We start from the raw sequence: 19220 nt of genomic DNA, 5'->3' as shown, positions 1-19220 counted from the left end.
CATGTGGCCTGGTATGGTCCGGGAGGGGACGCTTGCTCGTCCCCCCCCCCCCTTTCCTGACCTGCCAGGCTGCATTCTCGGATAAGTGTCTGGTACGGATTTTGGGGGGACCCCACACCGTTTTTTTCCCTTATTTTTTAACCGACACTTTTTTTATTATTCAGCTGTCAGCGGGGAAACCCATTGACAGCTGATGACTTATTGGTTGTTAAGGACGCAGCGGCCGGCTTCGCAGGTCTGCTCCTTAACAGCCAGCTTACACTGCACCCTGATTGGGCAAGGCTTTGCCCTATCAGAATGCAGAATGCAGGGCTCAATGCATTGCAGGGTGTTTATCGGGGCGAACACCCTGCAAATTCCGGTGTTTGAACAGCCGAACAGGCACATGTTCGACCCGAATTGATGCTCGGGCCGAACCATTTGCCCATCCCTAACTGACACACTATGCTCACACTACACTATACTGACATAGTGGCATTACAATGGGGGGGGGCGGGCGGTCCGCCCTGGGTGCCACACATTGGGTGGGGGGTGTCAGGCCGGCACCGCTGGGCCGCATTTCCATGTGGGGCCCAAAGCAGCTGCAGTTGCTGGGCTGTTCCTTCAACCTGCGCCGCTCACCCGGCCTCTCTGTGGCTGGCTGGTCGGCCGCCTATTCGGTTCTGCAGTCGGGGCTGGTGGGTGGAAACTATCCAGCTGCCCCATGACCGTGATAGGGAAGGAGCAGCAATGGACTCCATCGCCTGATGCCGTCTGCCGGACCGGACAGAAAGCGAGTGCCCTTGCAACCTCCCTATGTGCCTGGATAGGGGGAGTGGTGGGGGCAGCTGCATATAGAGGAATTGATTTTTCTATATTCCTCCTGCAGCCGCTGAATGCATGAAGGAGGAAGAGGAGGAGAATCAGGTGTTCAGAGGCTGCAGGGGGAATATGGAAAAATCAATTCCTCTATATGCAGCTGCCCCCGCCACTCCTCTTATCCAACTTCTTTTGCTGAATCAGTAGATCGCAGCGAAGCAGGAACGCCAGATGGACACTAATGGAACATAGGCATAGGCTCGCAGCAGGCAGTCCAGCAGCAGTAGAGACAGAAGCAAAGTCAGACGAACCAGATCATACACAGGCAAACGGATCAGGTTTATAGAAAATAATTAAATCCGCATGGCCGCACTCCAACAACGATTTCTTTATTGGTCAAAAACCATACAGCAAAAGATGACATCAACAGCTGACATGTTTCACACCGTAACTACTGGTGCTTACTGTTCTATTCTTTTCTATATGCTACTTTGCATACTGAGCCAGCACCATTATTTGAGGAGGAGAAGATTTTTTGTGACCCAGAGACCTGGAGTGGGTTTGTTTATTCAAATTGATCAGGTGCAGATGTGTAGGCAGAAGCATGGTCAAAGGCAAGCTGGGATCAACGCAGGCAGAGTTCAAGAGAAGACAAGCCGGGTCAGTAACAGTAGTCAGATGCAGAGAAAAAGTTTGCAGGTATGCACGGGAACTTTGTAGACAAGACAGCACAGGCTCCGTTTAAATAGCCTGCTTGGCGCCAATGTGAGCAACAGATGCGCGCACATGAGCAACAGATGTCCGCATGCTCACGTGTGCAAGCTCTTGCACAATTTCTATGAGCATGAACAGGAATACGAATTAGCCTGTGCCTGTGCACAGGAAGCTCTCTAGAAGAGCCATTCTGTCTGCTGGAATGTCCTTCCTGACACTCCCCCTCAGTGCTCTTAGGCTCCCCCAGTGCTCTCTGCTCCCCTGTGCTCCCTGGCTCCCCCCTGTTCTCCCTGGTTCCCCCCAGTGCTCTATGGCCCCCCAGTACTCTCCGTCTCCCCCAGTGCTCTTCGGCTCCCCAGGATCTTCAGCTCCCCCAGTGCTCTCCTTCACCCCGTTTCTCCATGCCCACCCCCCCATGCTCTTCACCCCCCGTGCTCTCGGACCCCCGGTGCTCTCCTGCCCCCCTGGTGCTCTCCAGCCCCCCAGTACCCTTTGGCTCCCCCAGTGTCCATTGGTTCCTCCAGTGCTCTCTGCTCCCCCTGTGCTCTCCGATTCCCCCTCCGAAACTCTCCGACCCCTCTAGTGCTTTTCTATATTCTATCATGTCTGCAGTCTCTGACTATCTCTTGTATCATGTCTGCAGTCTCTGACCATCCCCTGTAGTATGTTTGTAGTCTCTGACCGTCTCCTGTAGTATATCTGCAGTCTCTGGCCATCTCCTGTAGTATGTCTGCAATCTCTGGCCATCTCCTATATCATGTCTGCAGTCTCTGACCATCTCTTGTATCATGTCGTCAGTCTCTGACTATCTCATGTAGTATGTCTGCAATCTCTTACTCAAAGTTAAACACATTGCTAATAGTATTAACTATCTGTTTATGCCGAAGGTAGGACTGTGCATGGGGAGGCAGAGAGTAAAAGGGGGTAAAAGTCTCTGATTATCTCCTGTAGTATGTCTGCAGTCTCTGGCCATCTCCTGTATCATGTCTACAGTCTCTGGCCATCTCCTGTAACATGTCTGCAGTCTCTGGCCATCTCCTGTATCATGTCTGCAGTCTCTGGCCATCTCCTGTAGTATGTCTGCAGTCTCTATCTCCTGTAGTATGTCTGCAGTTTCTGACCATCTCTTGTATCATGTCTGCAGTCTCTGACCATCTCCTGTAGTATGTCTGCAGTCTCTGGACATCTCTTGTATTATGTCTGCAGTTTCTGGCCATCTCCTGTAGTATGTCTGAAGTCTCTATCTCCTGTAGTATGTCTGCAGTCTATCTCCTGTAGTATATCTGCAGTTTCTGACCATCTCTTGTATCATGTCTGCAGTCTCTGACCATCTCCTGTACTATGTCTGCAGTCTCTGGCCCTCTCCTGTATCATGTGTGCAGTCTCTGGCCCTCTCCTGTATCATGTCTGCAGTCCCTGGCCATCTCCTATACCATGTCTGCAGTCTCTGACTATCTCCTGTAGTATGTTTGCAGTCTCTGACCATCTCTTGTATCATGTCTGCATTCTCCGACCATCTCCTGCTCTCCAGTACCCCCCCCAGTGCTTTCCACTCCCCCCCAGGGCTCTCTGTCTCTCCCAGTGCTCTTCGGCTCCCTAGGATCTTCAGCTCCCCCAGTGCTCTCCGTTACCCCCTGTTTTTCCCTGCCTCCCCCAGTGCTCCCTGCTCACCCCCTCTCCAGTGCTCTCCACCCCCATTCTCTCTGACCCCCGGTGCTCTCCTCCTCCTGGTGCTCTCCAGCCCCCCCAGTGCCCTTCGGCTCCCCCAGTGGCCCATTGACTCTTCTCCCCCTGTGCTCTCTGATTCCCCCCCCCCCCCAGTGCTCTTCTATATTTTATCATGTCTACAGTCTCTGACTATCTCTTGTATCATGTCTGCAGTATCTAACCTTCTCTTGTTGTCATGAAGCTTGGAATAGTGGCTGATTCATAATGCTGGGACAAATACTGTTAGGAGATGCTGATGTCAATTCCAGCCACCTGTCTGTTGCCTGCTAGAATGTGTATTGTAAATAAGTCTACTATGGGATCTAAGAGTCATTAGATCCCCATTGTTGTTTGTGTTAATTAACTCTGCTATTGTGTGAGGAAGAGTCTATGTTGATTGTGTTTTCTGAGCTACAAAACGGCCAGTCTGGCCTAAAGGTCATGTCTGAGTCATCTAGGCTGTCTAAAGGGATTAGTTAATTAGCCCATGTTAATTAGGTTTCTGGTCACAGGTGTATGTTCAGAGTAATATGAGCTGGAGGTATGCACCTCCACTTTTAGTGTATAAAAGAGCCTGTATTTTGCAATAAAAGAGATTCCTGGTTGAACTTACATACAGCCTGCCTGGTGTTTGTTCTGAGCTATCACAACTGGGTTAGAACGGCACATAGCTGTAGTTCTAATCCCGGAGCATTGGATGACCGCGCAATCAGATGTTGCGATCTGCAATCTGATTCTATAGCAGCAGAGGAGTGTCGGGAGAGTGGAATCGAGCAAGCAGGGGCTCGTTACATTGGTTGGCAGCGGTGGGATTTGCTCTCCAGTTACTGGGACACTCCAAACCACCACAGTGAATGGCCAGCTATGCAGCCTACAGGAGAGCCACGCTGAAAGACTTACTTGAGAGCCGTTGAGGGACCGGTGGGACAAAGAACAAGGCCACCCTGATCAGTGAGCTAGCCAAGTCGGATCAGAGGGATGGTGATGCAGGACCCCGGTCAGTTGAAGACTTGTTTCAGCAACAAGTTCGAGAGCGATTGGCATTATATGGTGCTAACCCATCAGAGACCGTCATACAGAATGCCATTAGAGACATCCAGCTGCAGGATGAGCGACAAGAGAGAGAACTAGAGCGGCAACATGAGCGGAGAATGGCGGAAATACGGCAATTGAAGACAACACCTAAAGATACAGCACCTTTCTGTAAGTTGCCCTTTCTGGCGTTCAAACTATTATAAGGAAGGAGAGGAGGAAATTGAAGCGTTCCTGCAGGACTTTGAGAGACTATGCCAGATACATAATGTACTGTCCCAAGATTGGGTTGCCTTACTGGCGAGTAATTTGACTGGCAGAGCAGCCGATGCGTATCGGGCCCTGGAGGACGAGGACGCTAAAGATTATGACCGGGTAAAAGAAGCTCTGCTAGCCCGATTTGCCATTACACCCGAAGCCAGTCGGAGTAAGTTTAGAGAATCCCGGAAACAAGCCAACATAACATACGTGGAGTGGGCACATCGTCTGCAGCGGAACCTTAAGGGCTGGTTCCAGGGAAGCCACGCTCATACCATAGAGGATATCACCCAGCTAGTACTCTTAGAACAGTTCTTTAACCACACCCCTCTGGTAGTACGGGATTGGGTGCGAGATAAGCGTCCATAGACTGTACAGCAAGCGGCTACTTTGGCTGATGAATATCTGGACTCTCGAAGGTCAGGCGAAAGCGAGCGCTATCCACTATCTTGGCCCAGTTTACCAGCCTCTAACCCAACTTCAGTACCTCAGTGGTCTGCCTCTAGACCCCCAACCCGACCCAACCCTCCTAACGGACCTAAGTGCTATACCTGTAACCAAACCGGTCATCTGCAGCGATATTGTCCTACCCGATCCACGAGGTACCGAGAGACTGCTCATCCATCCAGACCAGTGGCTCATTGCTTCCAGAACGAGCCCAACCATCGAGATGTTCAGGAAGAGTTTGGCGAACTTTTTGAGGCTGATCCCGTCCAAGCTACTGCGGGAGATAATCGGCAGCACCATCGTCAGGCAGTATGGGTTAATGGGCAGCCGGCCCAGGGACTCCGCAATTCCGGGGGTACGATTACCCTCATCCAGCCTCACATGATTCCCCAGTTGGCCCGGACCGGCCAGACTGTTGCAGTCAGGGTAGCAGGGGGCCAGGTGCTACGTTTATCCACCGCCCAAGTCCTCTTGGATTGGGGCTCAGGGGAGCGACAAGTGCGAGTGGGATTACTATGTGAGTTACCCGCGGAAGTACTTTTGGGGAACGATTTGGGACGTTTGACTTCCTCATATGCCCCAGAGGCCACCATGGCCGTGACCACCCGACGTCAGAGCCAACTTCAAGGCAACTCCAATCCTATGGGGACCCAGGTAAGACCAAATCCTCCTACATTACCCCGACTTGACAACCCTGTGTCCTGGGATTCTCCCTCTGACATTAGGCAAGAGACTCAGAATGACCCAACATTAGCTGGTTATCGGGACAGGGCGGGCAAGGATCCAGGGGGGTTGGGGGAAGACAGAATAGAGTGGGAGGGGGGGTTTCTATATCGTTACACCGAGGGAATGGGTACCAGTAAGTGACAGGGTCCCCACAAACGGCTAGTTGTACCCCAGAAATACAGACGGGAGCTATTGCGGCTGGCTCAGAACATCCCCTTGGCCGGACATTTAGGGATAGCTAAGACCCGGAGTCGGTTGTCCCATGCGTTCTTCTGGCCCAGGTTACATGCTGAGGTGCGAGAATACTGCCGCACCTGTGAGACTTGTCAGAAAGTAGGGAAGACGGGATCACCCAAAAGCCTCGCTGCAACCCCTGCCGATCATTAGAGAACCCTTTAGCCGCATAGCAGTTGATATAGGCCCACTGGCCTGCCGCAGTGCCACTGGGAAGAAGTATATTCTTACGGTGGTGGATTACACCACCCGCTACCCGGAGGACATTCCCTTATCCAATATCCAGGCTGATACAGTAGCAGATGCCTTACTGCAGGTATTCACTAGGGTAGGGTTTCCCCAGGAGATATTGTCCGATCAGGGTACCCAGTTCACAGCCGAGCTGACGCTGCAGCTCTGGCGTCTCTGTGGGATTAAACCCCTCCAGAGCGCCCCCTACCACCCTCAGACTAATGGGCTGTGTGAGAGATTTAACGGGACCCTGAAGCAGCTGCTTCGGGCCTTCGTGGAGAGTAGGAAGGACTGGGAGAAATATCTTCCCCATCTACTGTTCGCCTATAGAGAGGTAACCCAAGAGTCCACAGGGTTTTCCCCATTTGAGCTGTTGTATGGGTGAAGGGTTAGGGGGCACTTAGACTTAGTGAGGGCCCAGTGGGAGGGGGTAGAGGATCCAGAAGGCCTCCCCATCCTTAGTTATGTCTTGGAACTCAGGGAGCGCCTGCGGGAACTTACCGATCTAGTCCATGAGAATATGCAATCGGCCCAGACTCAGCAGAATGTTTGGTATGATCGGTCTGCACGGAATCGCACCTTTTATATCGGACAGAAAGTCCTGGTACTAAAACCCCTGAAGGAAAAATAAATTACAGGCCTCCTGGCAGGGCCCCTATCAGGTGGTAAAACAGCTGTGCAATACCACCTACGTGGTTGCCAGTTGTGCAGACACAAACATTAAGAGGACGTTCCACATTAATATGATGAAGGCCTATCACGAGAGGACTGAGGCCGTAGCCGCCATATGCGCTCCTGCCACCGGGGACTCTGAATATCTACCGATGCTGGAGCTTCCCGAAATCAGTAACTGTTCCAGGGGTGTGGAAGATATACGGCTAGGAGATAGATTAGGATCGATTAGGATAGATTAGGATCCCAAGAACGAGAACAGGCCAGAGAATTACTCCAGGACCGGCAGGAGATGTTCTCGGCACTCCCTGGTTACACTCACATAGCTGTGCACAAAGTAGAGACCCCCGGGCAAAAGCCCCTGAGACAACCAGCCTATAGGATTCCCGGAGCAGTGCAAGAAGGGATGAGAGCGGAGATTAAGGAGATGCTCGAGTTAGGGGTGATCGAACCATCGGCAAGCCCCTGGGCTTCCCCTGTAGTATTAGTCCCAAAACGGGATGGCGCGACCCGATTTTGTGTGGACTATAGGCGACTGAATGACTATACTGTGACAGATGCCTACCCTATGCCCCGAGTGGACGAATTGCTGGACAAAATAGCTCAGGGACATTATCTGACGACTATTGACTTATGTAAGGGCTACTGACAGATTCCCTTGGAAGCGGAAGCAATTCCAAAGTCGGCCTTCATCACCCCGTTCGGCCTTTACCAGTTTCGGGTAATGCCATTTGGGATGAAGAATGTTCCGGCTACCTTCCAGCGGATGATAGATGAACTCCTCAATGGTCTGCAAGATTTTGCATGCGCATATCTTGATGACATCGCAATCTATAGCCAGACATGGGAGGAACATCTTAGACACCTGGGAATAGTGCTAGATAGGATCCGAGCCGCTAACCTGACCCTGAAGCCAGACGTAATGTAATATCGGGATGTCTGAGGTGCAATATCTGGGACATAGAGTGGGGTGTGGGAAGCAGAGGCCAGAACCTGCAAAAATCGAGCCCGTCCTAAACTGGCCAGTTCCCAGAACCAAGACCCAGGTACTCGCATTTTTAGGGACAGCAGGGTACTACAGAAAGTTTGTACCCCACTATAGTGACATAGCCAAACCCCTGACGGACCTGACCAAAAAGACTCTCCCTAGACAGGTCCTGTGGTCTCTGGAGTGCGAGACAGCGTTTCATCAGTTAAAAACTGCCCTAACGCAAGCTCCCATACTGGCGGCACCTGATCCTAACAAACGCTTTGTCATTCATACTGATGCCTCCATGTTTGGACTGGGAACCGTACTAAGTCAAGTTGGCGATGACGGGAAAGAGCACCCGGTGGCGTATCTCAGCCGCAAGTTGTTACCCCGTGAAGTTGGATATGCTGCCGTGGAAAAAGAGTGTTTGGCCTTAGTCTGGGCTTTAAAGAAATTGCAGCCCTATGTGTATGGACGCTCTTTTACCATCATGACGGACCACAATCTTTTGATATGGCTTAACCGGGTGGCGGGAGAGAACGGCCGATTACTAAGGTGGAGCCCGGCTTTGCAACCGTACAATTTCAACATACAATATCGGCCAGGGCCTCAAAACAGGAATGCGGATGGGTTATCCCGGCAGATGGACCTGGAACCTTAAGACTACTTTTCCAACATCCTCGAGTTGACTCGTTCGGGGTCCCACTGTGGCTGTTGGACTGTTTCCCAGGGGGGAGTATTGTCATGAAGCTTGGAATAGTGGCTGATTCATAATGCTGGGACAAATACTGTTAGGAGACGCTGATGTCAATTCCAGCCACCTGTCTGATGCCTGCTAGAATGTGTATTGTAAATAAGTCTACTATGGGATCTAACAGTCATTAGATCCCCATTGTTGTTTGTGTTAATTAACTCTGCTATTGTGTAAAGAAGAGTCTATGTTGATTGTGTTTTCTGAGCTTCAAAACGGCCAGTCTGGCCTAAAGGTCATGTCTGAGTCATCTAGGCTGTCTAAAGGGATTAATTAATTAGCCCATGTTAATTAGGTTTCTGGTCACAGGTGTATGTTCAGAGCAATATGAGCCGGAGGTATGCACCTCCACTTTTAGTGTATAAAAGAGCCTGTATTTTGCAATAAAAGAGATTCCTGGTTGAACTTACATACAGCCTGCTTGATGTTTGTTCTGAGCTATCACAACTGGGTTAGAACGGCACATAGCTGTAGTTCTAATCCCGGAGCATTGGATGACCGAGCAATCAGATGTTGCGATCTGCAATCTGATTCTATAGCAGCAGAGGAGTGTCGGGAGAGTGGAATCGAGCGAGCAGGGGCTCGTTACACTTGTATTATCATGTCTGCAGTCTCTGACCATCTCCTGTAGTATGTCTGTAGTCTCTGGCCATCTCCTGTAGTATGTCTGCAGTCTCTGGCCATCTCCTGTAGTATGTCTGCAGTCTCTGGCCATCTCCTGTAGTATGTCTGCAGTCTCTGGCCATCTCCTGTAGTATGTCTGCAGTCTCTGGCCATCTCCTGTAGTATGTCTGCAGTCTCTGGCCATCTCCTGTAGTATGTCTGCAGCCTCTGGCCATCTCTTGTATCATGTCTGCAGTCTCTGACCATCTCTTGTATCATGTCGTCAAGCTCTGACCATCTCATGTAGTATGTCTGCAATCTCTTACTCAAACTTAAACACATTGCTAATAGTATTAGCTATCTGTTCATGCCAAAGGTAGGACTGTGCAGGGGAGGCAGAGAGTAAAAGGGGGCACTGTGATTAGAGAGGGAGGCTGCAAGGGGCACTGTGAAGTTTGTGCAATAAATATTCTTGAAAACATTACACATTTTTGTGGGTGTTTTTACATTTTAAAGTGTGTGTGTGTGTGTGGGGGGGGTTGCCAGATATAGGATCCGCCCCGGGTGCCAAATGCTCTGGGTACACCCCTGTACTGGCACACTATACTCACACTATACTAACACTACACTAACACTCTACACTCAGAATCACAATAAGTGGACACACTAACTCGCTAGTGGCAAACTTAGCCCTGCTCTATCTATCTTCACTCCAAAATACACTGCAAAAGCTTCTTGTGGAAAGGAACCTTTTATAGTGTGGGGTGGGACTATGAGCACTGAGCCATCATTGGACAAAGTCATCATCACTTTGTCCAAACATGGCTCTGACAGTGCTCTGTGCCCTAATTGGCAAAGCTTTGCCAATTAGGGGTCAGATCCAATTAGGGCCCTAGAATGCACTGTGCAGCGCGCAGTGCATTGTGGGGCACTCAGCAGGCGAACATCCCGCTGATACTATCTTTATTAGAAGCACAGGCTCCAACCTGCATGGTTCTCTGAACCACATGGACATGAAAGAAGATGACTACAAACTAGTTTTGATTGAAAATGTATATATATTTTTTTGCATAAAAATATACAAAAAACAAATATTACAATGGGGTACATCCCACCCTGTACCGTGAGGCAGCGCATAAATACACTACATAACAATACAATTCCAAGCATATAAAAAAATTACATTCATCCTGCGGTATGATGCCTAACGTGTTGTGCAGAGTACTAATACCCTGAAACCTCACATCATGCATGATGCCGCATTACCCCAAAAGCATTAACTAAAAAAAACATGTTACTAGATAGCAAGTCATAATGTTTCAGTCAAATTGCATTTCAACAGGCAATGGGTGTGATAGGGGTAGGTAGGTAGGGATAGGGGTGGGAGAAAAAGAGTTCACAGGCCTGAAGCTTTATTGAACTGCCAAGAATACACTTGGGGGAGGGGAAATCTTCAGACCTCCTCTTCCTCCTTAAAGTCCATCAAGTTATAGGCTCTGAGCAGACTGTGGACCAGTCTGCGACAGTCCTTAATGGACATCCTCTTCCGCTGGTGGATGAGGTGCTTTCTGGCACACCATAAAGCATCCTTAAAGCGAATGAGTTTCACAAAAGAGTCCGTTCAGGACACCGAAGTGTGTGATGGCAGTCTGTGGCACAAAGTCTTTAAGTTCGGGTTCCAAGGACCTCAACAGGCCCTGTGCAAAGGGGCACTCACAGAAAAACATGCAAATCAGTTTCCTCCTGGATGATGCAAAAAGGGGCAGTGCCTGTATCTGCATAGGTTTCTGGCATGCATGAATGTCCTGAGTGGCAACCCCCCTTGGATTGTCATCCATGCCAGATCTTTGTGCCTGTTGGTGAGTCTCTTTGAAGAAACATTTTTCCAGACCACTTTGCAAGTGGCTGAAGGGAGGCCTGGAACAGTCTCAACAATGTCCGATGATCTAATCAATTTGTGGATAGTTTTTGGCTTCCACAAGTCGGGCTTAACTCCATGCAGCCCCATAAACGTAAAAGTACTCAAGTAATACCAAGGAGTGTCCCAGTAGGGGATGGAATTGTCCTATTTGTCCCATCCAAGGGACCTCCAAAGAGGCAGGAGGAAAAAACGGGACATGGAGGTACCGCCAGAGTACAAAGTTCTGTCAACCAAAGTCCTGCGGATGCAGTTACAAGCAAAGAACGCCCTCAAAAGTGTGGCGATGTCAGGCACGCCCTTACCGCCCTTGAGAAGTTCCTTAAACATAACCACCCGCTTCACTCTGTCCATTTTGGAGCTCCACATGAAGTCAAACACTGCCCTGGTGATGGCTTTGCAGGTGTTAACCCGGGGGCCAGGCCTGGGCGAGGTACTGCAACAAGTACTGCAGATTACCAGTGTTTCACCTTTTGATGGTGAGTTCCCTGAGGCTCCATAGTCCAAAATTCTGTCTCCTCTTTGCCAGTCTCTCCTCCCAGGACTTCAGGGCTGCGCCCTCAGCTCCGAACCAGACCCCAAGGATTTTGATGAAGTCCGTTTTAAATGACTTTATATAGTTTTAAATGACAATTTTTCCTTTAGAAATGTCATTTTGCTGTGGTACTGTTCTAAACACGGGAAAAATGCACCACTTTACAGGCATACTATAGACACCCCCCAGGCACGATATTTAAAGGAATATTTTATTTTTATTGTTTCACTTTAAGCATTAAAAAAATAACTGCTCACGAAAAAACTGCCGCTTTTTTAAACAAAAATTTGCATTGATACATGTTCCCTGGGGCAGGACCCAGGTCCCCAAACACTTTTTATGACAATAACTTGCATATTAACCTTTAAAATGAACACTTTTGATTATTCATGTTCGTGTCCCATAGACTTTAAAGGTGTTTGTGTGTTCTGCCAAATTTTTTGCCTGTTCGGTATGTTCTGGTGCGAACCAAACCGGGGGGTGTTCAGCTCATCCCTAATAGGAAATATCCATCCTCCTCCATGGTTCCACAAACATGCAGCCACTACTTCAGCACTCTTCATACTTATTTATGGTTTCCAGGTGCTATCTGGATTCAATCCCTTGTTTGGGACTTTGCATGAGAATTGAATTCAGAACCTGGTCATGGACTGCACCCCACTAGGCATTTCCAGTGATAAGTTCTGCTAGAAGTGCATTGAACTGACACTGTTGCAGATGGCACTTTTGTAGAGAGCCTGATGTGAAGGTCAAAATATTATGTTCCATGTTTGAGACTTTAGGAAATGTACCTGAGCATGTAGTGGGAGGGCGGCATGTTGGGTTTTTACTTTTTGGGGGTTGTATTGTTTTTTATTATGGTTACAGGATTTCAGGTTTGAGGTGCTCAGACTATAGTATTCACTGACCATTGCTTCTTGTAGCTGCCTTTGGTCACAGCTTGCAGCTGCTTTGAAAAAAAAAAAAAAAGAACTACAAGGCAGTGTGCACCTAACCCACCTCATATTATATTATACATTTGCATTATATGTTCTTGTTTTTTTGTTGACCGAACCCGTGACTACTGATCCGAGGAACGATCCGAACCGTGAATTTTTTGATCCGTTGCACCCCTAGTGCTGTGCGTTTTGGATAAGTTTTTAATGCGTGTTTTACTACTGCAGGTCATCCCTACTGTAAGCCAGTGACTCATCCCTGCTCTGGGACCCTATGGCGTGTTTTAAATGGCAGTGTGACAGATCCAATCAGGACAGGGGCTTTTGGAAGGGACTATGAGCTAACCTTGTACCCACTGATTATGGCCCATGGAGGAGACCAGGGATTTTGTCTGCTTCTCCTGGTCAGAGTACGGAGGGGAGTGGGTCCTGAAACCCTTTGATTCGCTGGAAGTATCTACTGGTATTATGGGGCCAGGAAGTCCCCAGAAGAGTGGTGCATGTGCAGGAACATTGTGTCAGGCAGATCGTGCAGATGAACCTTCACCACCGGGAGATATGGAACTCTCCTTGGGCATATTTCTTGCCTTGCCCCGAGTGCTCCTCGAGAGCTGCATAATGCAGAATTTGCCCATTTTGCCCTGGCTACTACCAACTTTAATTTTTTTTTTTATATATTCAATTTCTGCCAAAGATGTGCTACTTGGTAACCTAGATCCAAGCTGGATCTGGGGTGGGACATTTAGAAACCTGTGGTGTAATGTACTTTATGTATCCGGGGCTGTGGAACTGTTTCTGGGCATCCTGGTGGGCACACCCTGGCTAATCAAAACTTATTGTGGACATGTTTGTGGAAAGGCCCAGGGCCCTCCTTCCAGGCTCCTGATAGCTCTTCAGCAACAGCAGCAGCAGTTGGGCAAAAGTCCCTACATGTGGTGGCAGCCAATGACAGCGTTCACTCCAACCTCCCTCTCCCTGCCTGTCCAAGTGCAGAGAGGAAAGTTCTGTGTATCCAAGAACAACAATCTCTCAGGCAACCCAAAGGAATCCGGCACCACATACAGTGGGGAAAATAATTATTTGCAGATTTTGTAAGTTTTCCCACTTACAAAGAAATGAAGGGTCTATCATTTTTATCATAGATGTATTTTAAATGACAGAGACAGAATATCAACCACAAATCCCCCCCCAAAAAACACATGATACAAATGTTATAAATTGAGTTGCAGTTCAGTGTGTAAAATAAGTATTTGATCCTCAAGCAAAACATGACTTAGTACTTGGTGGAGAAACTCTTGTTGGCAAGCACAGAGGTAAGACGTTTCTTGTAGTTGGTTACGAGTTCTACACACATCTCAGGAAGGATTTTGGTCCACTCTTCTTTACAGATCTTCTCTAAATCTTTAAGGTTTCTTGGCTGTCACTTGGCAATTTGCAGTTTCAGCTCCCTGCATAAATTTTACTGGACTGGTGAAGATTGGCCACCAAGGCCTGGGAAGTAAGGTCCCACTCATCAGACCCAATAATAGGAGCTGGAGTCGAAGGGAGAAAGGGCTCGGGGCAGCTGTGTGTGCTGCTGTGAGCCTGGGGAGACAGGGCTCAGGACTAGAGATGAGCCAACCCCCCCCCCCCCCCGGTTCAGTTCGCACCAGAACTTGCGAACAGGAAAAAAATTTGTGCGAACACTGTTAAAGTCTATGGAACAGGAACATGGAAAAATCAAAAGTGCTAATTATAAAGGCTTATATTCATTTTATTGCCATAAAAAGTGTTTGAGGACCTGGGTCCTGCCCCAGGGGACATGTATCAATGCAACAAAAAGTTTTAAAAACTGAAGTTTTTTTCAGGAGCAGTGATTTTAACAATGCTTAAAGTGAAACAATAAAAATGAAATATTCCTTTAAATATCGTGCATGGGGTCCCCTTAGTCTGCCTGTAATGTAGCGCATCTTTCCCATGTTTAGAACAGTACCACAGCAAAATGATATTTCTAAAGGAAAAAAATGTCATTTAAAACTGCTTGCGGCTGTAATGTATTGCCGGATCCTGGCATAATAGATAAATATCATTGAAAAAAACAGCGTGGGTTCCCCCTCCCCCCAATTCCTTACCAGGCCCTTTGGGTCTGGCATGAATATTAACCACTTTAACCACTAATCCACCGCCCACCGTCATATGACGGCGGGACGAGGCAGCTCTTGTTCTGGGCGGGCGTCATATGACGTGATCGCCCTCCCAAGCCACTAGGGGGCGTGCGTGTCGCTCGGGACCCAGTGCGCGTGCCCGGCGGCCGCGATGTCCGCCGGGCTCCCGCGATTGCCGGGTAACAGAGCAGGACCGTGGATCTGTGTGTATGTAAACACACAGATCCACGTCCTGTCAGAGGAGAGGAGACCGATGGTGTGTCCCTTGTACATAGGGACACTGATCGGTCTCCTCCCCTAGTGAGTCCCCTCCCTCCACAGTTAGAATCACCTCCCTAGGTCATACATTAACCCCTCGATCGCAACCTAATGTAAACCCCTTCCCTGCCAGTCACATTTACACAGTAATCAATGCATTTTTTTTTCCAATAGATTTTAATGAAAGAAATTGCAATACAGGGTATCACATTAGTTGGTATACAAAATTTTTTAACATTTTACATATATAATTTTTTAACATTTTACATATATATATATATATATAGATAGATATATATATATATACCAGCAGTCTATGCACATTTATATATAGGTGTAGAACCAAAATAACCAGGGTGGGATATATGGTGTGACTTTTAGATGGACATATCATGACGATATAACTGGATGGATCAACCGGGTGGGTCCTTCGGGAGCTACTGGTATCAAAAACAAAAAGAAAAAGGGGGGGGGAAGATGGATAGAATGGGGGGGGGGGGGGGGGGAGTGGAAGCATACATCAGTTGGTTGAAGTATTAAGTAGCTAGAGAGTTACAGGAAGAAGAGAGAACGGGAGTGTCTTCCTCCTCAGGAGTGGTAATGGAAGTGTCATAGTAAGCGAATGAAGTATTTTCGAAGTTCTGTAGTTCCTCTTGGGACAGAGTTGATTGCATGAAGGCCCACCATCTTGAGTAAAATCGTGTGTGGGGGAGTTCTTTTTTGAAGTCGGTGTTGAGTTTGTCTCTGTGAAGCAAGGTTAGAAGCTCCCTTTTAAGTTGCGAGATCTGTGGGCAAAGAGAGGAGGTCCAGTTTTGTAGAATTAGTCTTCTAGCCAGTAAGAGACTGATCAAGGCCCAGTCCTTATATGTAGGGTGGGTGATTGGGGACCACGGGAGCAGTTGGTCGTCCCAGTATCCGAAGATGAGGAGTAGGGGGTCTTTAGGTAGTTTTAACAGCGTTATTTTGAAGATGTAGGAGATGATTTGGTCCCAGAAAGCGGAGATGGAGGGGCATGTCCAGAAACGGTGGGAAAGTGATGGTTTTGGCTGTCGACACATGGGGAAATTTGCTGCACCTTGGACAGTCTTGTCCGAGATGAAGGGTATGTAGGCACGGTGCATAATCTTTAATTGAGTTTCTCTCCATACCTCATTGGGGGTCAGCTGAAGCGTTTTCTGGTACCCCTGAAGAACCTTTTCCACTATGTCTGAGTCAGGAAAGTCCTTTCCCCATTTTGCTACCGATGAGGAGGCAAGTGGGGGAGTAGTCCTTATCAAGAAAGGTTTATAGATATCCGAGATTTTATAAGAGTCACTGTGGAGTAGTAAGTCTGTGATGGATGTCTGAAATCTCTTACTTTCCTCTCTGCATGAGTCTTTTATAAAGCTGACGCATTGTGCGTAGTGTAAAGTATGAGATATAGGGAGAGAGAAAGTTTCTGCGATGACAGAGAAGTTATGAGGGCGTCCTGTTTCCAGATCACATAGGGTGGAAAAATGTGTGAGGCCTTTTTGTTGCCAAATAGTGAAGGGTTTGTATTCCAAACCCGGTGGGAAGCTGGGATTTCCTTGAATCGGGAGATGTCTGGACATAAAGGGCGAAAGTTTCAGTGCTTTCCGTACTTCCCTCCAAGCTATGGCTGTGTCTCTAAGGAGAAGATTGTGTTGTATGGGTGGGGGAGTAGATTTCCACCTGCAATGAAGTAATGCCACCAGGGAGTACGGTTGGGCCATTGAAGCTTCCATGGAGTAATTAGAGCAGCGAGAAAGTTGCGATATCCAGTCTAGGCTTATCCTGAGTAGGCAAGAGAGGTTATATGTTCTGATATTTGGGAGACTAATCCCTCCTTCGCGTCTGGGAAGATACAATTTAGCAAGGGCTATACGTGGTCTTTTGTTCCGCCAGAGAAATTTGGAGATGGCTTTGTTTAAGTTTTTGATATCTGCGTGTTTAAGAAGTAATGGTATTGTTTGGAGAGGGTAAAGTAATCGAGCGAAACTGACCGTTTTTATTAGGTGACATCTTCCCAGGAGCGAGAGGGGCAGATCCATCCAGTTACCCAATTCTTGAGAAATTTTTTTCAACAGTGGGGGATAGTTTAGATGGTATATAGAATGGGACAGTCTTCCTATTTTAATGCCTAGATATGTTATGTGTGACTTGGCTCCTGGAAAGGGTGAGTGTTGTGCCCAGCGAGGGACAGATAAAGTGCCTATGGGGAGAATTTCGATCTTGCTGTAATTTATGCGGAGACCCGAGCAGAGTTTAAATTCATCAAAGATTGTTTTGATGGTGGACATGTCAGAGGAGGGGTTGGTTGAGAAAATTAGGATGTCATCGGCGAAGAGTGACGTGCGGAGTTCTTGGGATCCTGTTTTGATGCCGTGTAATGGGGCCTCTAGAGTACGGTATCTAGAGAGGGGTTCTAAGGCGATGTTAAAGAGGAGTGGGGATAGGGGGCAACCTTGTCTCGTGCCCTTGTAAAGGCGGAATTCATCCGAGAGAAGGCCTGCCGCCACCAATCTGGCCGCGGGGGAGGCATACATGGCATGTACAAGGTGTTGGAAAGGGCCCGTAAAACCCATTTTTGATAGGGCCAGTGATAGCCATTCGAAGCTAACATTATCGAAGGCTTTTTCCGCGTCCAGAGTGATGATGGCATGGTCCCCCCCTGGGCTGATTTTGGCTTGTTCCAGAGCCATCATCACCTTACGGATGTTCATAGTGGCTGTTCTCCCCTTCACAAAACCTGATTGTGCTGGGTGAATCAGAGAGGGAATGATGGTGGCAAGTCTGGAAGCTACTATTTTTGAGAGAATTTTAACGTCTAAATTTAGGAGTGAGATGGGTCGGTACGAACCCGGTTCTTGGGGGTTTTTGCCTTTTTTTGAAAGTAGTTTGACTATGGCCTGATTCCCAGTCGGTAAGTAGGGGCCGCCAGTCCATATACCATTATAGACGGCGAAGAGAGCGGGTTCGGTAATATTTTGTAGGGCCTTATAGAATTCTCCTGTAAACCCATCTGGGCCTGGGGCTTTAGAGGGAGCTAGGTTCCGGATGACATTAGATATTTCTTGTAAGGAGATAGGTGCGTTGAGGACTTCAAGTTGGGAGGGAGAGATCGTGGGTAGAGACAGCCTGTCTAGGAAGTGTTTGGCTGTGTTTGTGTCGATAGGGTCGGTGGCATATAGCGAGGAGTAGTATTGTAACATAATTTTGTTAATGTCCTGTTGTGAGGTTTTTATGTCACCTGCGGTGTCCCGAAGGGAGGTGATGTGTGTCGGGCGGAAAGGGCCTTTGCAGAGTCTTGCTAACAGTTTGCCAGCTTTGTTGCCAAATTTATGAAGGGTGGCTGTCATATGTGCCCTGTATGTCCGCTCAAGGGTATCTGCCCAGGTATCAAAAGCCCTTTTTGCTACCTGCCAGTGTAGCCTGTTATCAGGGGAGTCCCTAGTATAGAGAGAGCGTTGTGCCGAGCGCAGGTTGGCACTGGCCCTCTTATAATTTGCCAAAGTGTTTCTCTTGTGAGAGGCAGCGTACGATATGATTCGGCCTCTGAGGAAGGCCTTACCAGCTTCCCAGAAAAGGTTCGGGTTGTCCGCATGTGGGGAATTAGTCTCGGAGAATTCAGACCAAGCTTTCTCCATGTAGTGTTGAAAGTCTGAGTTATTTTGGAGATAAGCGGGGAAACGCCAAAGTTTAGGAGTAGGATGTAAGTCAGGGGTATCTAGCAAGATTGAGATGGGGGCGTGGTCTGATATGGCTATGTCATGGATATCAGAATTCGAGATCATGGGGATAAGACTGTCAGTGCAGAAGAGGTAATCAATTCTAGTGAAAATGTTGTGAGGGTTGGAGTAAAAGGTGTATTCTCTATCTGCTGGGTGGAAAAGCCGCCAGATGTCATGTAGGTGGAGAGATTCCATAGTGGATGCGAAGTGTGTGAGATCAGACGAAGTGGGAGATGAACGCGTTCGTTTGGAAGAGGATCTGTCATCGATTGGGTGTATGATGGTGTTAAAATCTCCCCCAACTATATGTGGGAGGTGCGAAGAGCGTAGAATCCAGGAGGACATTTCATTAAGAAATTTTTTGCCGGGATTATTTGGGGCATATATGTTAGAGATCACTAGAGTGCTGTTACCCAGTTTTATGTGTGTGGAGAGGAAACAACCCTGGTTGTCTGTTTCCACGGACAGTATCTCGCAGGGAAGGTTTTTGTGGATTAATATGATAACCCCTGCTTTGCAATTGAGTGCACTTGACCTAGGACAGTACCCACCCAAA

Source organism: Aquarana catesbeiana, linkage group LG08 (genome assembly GCF_042186555.1).
Source record: "Aquarana catesbeiana isolate 2022-GZ linkage group LG08, ASM4218655v1, whole genome shotgun sequence".
Taxonomy (NCBI): domain Eukaryota; kingdom Metazoa; phylum Chordata; class Amphibia; order Anura; family Ranidae; genus Aquarana; species Aquarana catesbeiana.
This window is presented reverse-complemented; position numbering follows the sequence as displayed.